Source organism: Olea europaea, chromosome 11 (genome assembly GCF_002742605.1).
Source record: "Olea europaea var. sylvestris chromosome 11, O_europaea_v1, whole genome shotgun sequence".
NCBI lineage: Eukaryota > Viridiplantae > Streptophyta > Magnoliopsida > Lamiales > Oleaceae > Olea > Olea europaea.
Genome location: NC_036247.1, coordinates 35918119 through 35920203, shown reverse-complemented (window position 1 = coordinate 35920203; position 2085 = coordinate 35918119).

Below are 2085 nucleotides of genomic sequence, written 5' to 3'. Positions count from 1 at the left end.
CTCCTCCCGTTAAGTCCCTTCTAGGACCTCTCCCTTCTAATGGTTCTCCAATCTTGAAAAATCAGGGTAGAATTTCTGAAATTTCAAGGTTTTCTTCTCACTTGTTGTGCATCAACTGTAAAGACTTTGGCCACGTTTCTTCCAAATGTACTAATCGAACCTTAGTCATGGAAGAACGAAAGAATGTAATAGATATGCCATTAGAAGATCTAGTCTATGAACATAAACTTGAAGATTTTGATGACTTGGATGATAGTGAGGACACTTCTTTAGGTGGACTCCAGACTCTTCCCGAGACTTTAGATACTATACCCCTTGTTTCTGACAACTCTTGGTCACATGTTATATGTCATACCCTTGCACAACTCAAAGAGCTTGATGATTTCACTGACCACCCTTGGAGAATCCAGTCGCCTGTGGTTAGCATTAAATCAACATTCCCCACTACTGACCAACTTCAAACTGATGGTCAAAATGAAGTCGTTAACCAAAGTCCTGGCAATTTATTCAAGTCTCTAGTCCAGAAAAATCTTAGAAATTGGGACTTGATTCCCCCAACTGTTCAAATTGCGTATAACAATTATGTAAATCGGTCTCTAGGTTTAAATCCATTTGAAGCTGTTCATAGTTATAAGTCTAGGCGGCTTTTAGACTTTATTTACATGTCCCCACATGCTAGTGTGTCGATATCAGTTGAAGCATTTGTGCATCATCTTCATGACTTGCATATTAAGATCAATAAACAACTTTACGCAAGTAATGCATTATATAAACTTCAAACTGATTTGCATAAACAATATTTTCAATTTCATATTAGGGATTATGTTATATTGCAAGCCGGTAGTGCTGGTTCTTTTAAAGTTTTAAAGCATGTTGGTCCATACGCACATGTCATTAATTTTTCATCACATTTTGGCCACCACTCTACTTTACATATTGAAGACTTAGTTACTTACAAAGGCCTTTTTAATTTCCTTGATGATCCTTTTCTACTTCCTTATGTGGATCCTCAACCTAAAGATATTGCCATTTTCACTCCAATAACACATGTCACAGCACACAAAGATGTAATTGATGCTATTTTAGATAAACAGGTTGTGTTGACCAATGAGGAAGATTTTGGGGATGAGTGGCATGAAATTTTACTATTGGGAGTTCAATATCGGTATGTGATTATAAAGAAAGATCGTCCTCCTTGGTTGGATCATATCCTTGAGGATAAGCTACAACTATCCTTGTTATCATTTGTGGAGTTTCGGTATTTGGTCATCGAGAAAGATCGTCCCCCGTGGCATGACTTGGAGCCTTTCGCATCAGATTCAGTGCAACATACTGCTTTATCTACTCGACGGGGTCGAGTTTTTCTCCCACCCCGGGAGAGTTAATGCGGACATCCATTTATTATTTATTTTCTATTTGGACTATTAGTTATATTTTATTTGGACTATTGTTTATGTTTTCGTTATTGGGCTTGTTTAGTGGGTTTGGCCCAAGCTCTTCTCTTTAGGGTTTGTGTTCTGCTATTTATTTCTATTTTGTTTCTCATTTAAGACAGTTGATGATGAATTAGAATTGAAAGTTGGTTTTGGCTTGCAGCCGGCCGTTTCCCCCCTTGCTTCTCCCTTTCTGTCCCCTGGTCTCCCCTCGTTCCCCCTTGTTTCTCTCTGGTTCCTCCCACTTTCTTACTGCTTCCGTTTTCTTCTTCTTCTTCTTCTTCTTCTTCTTCTTCTTCTAGTTACGCTATATTCTGCCTGTTCTAACTACTTTGCAGGAATTCATTTTCATCCTACATCAAATTGGTATCAGTTAGAACAGGATGAAAATGAATTCCTGCAAAGTAGTTAGAATAGGCAGAATATAGCGTAACCAGAAGAAGAAGAAGAAGAAGGCGGAAGCAGTAAGAAAGGGAGAGGAACCGGAGAAAAACAAGGGGGAATGAGGGGAGACCAAGGGACAGAAAGGGAGAAGCAAGGGGAAAACAGCCGGCTGCAAGCCAAAACCAACTTTCAATTCTAATTCATCATCAACTGTCTCAAATGAAAAATAAAACAGAAATAAATAGCAGAACACAAACCCTAAAGAGAA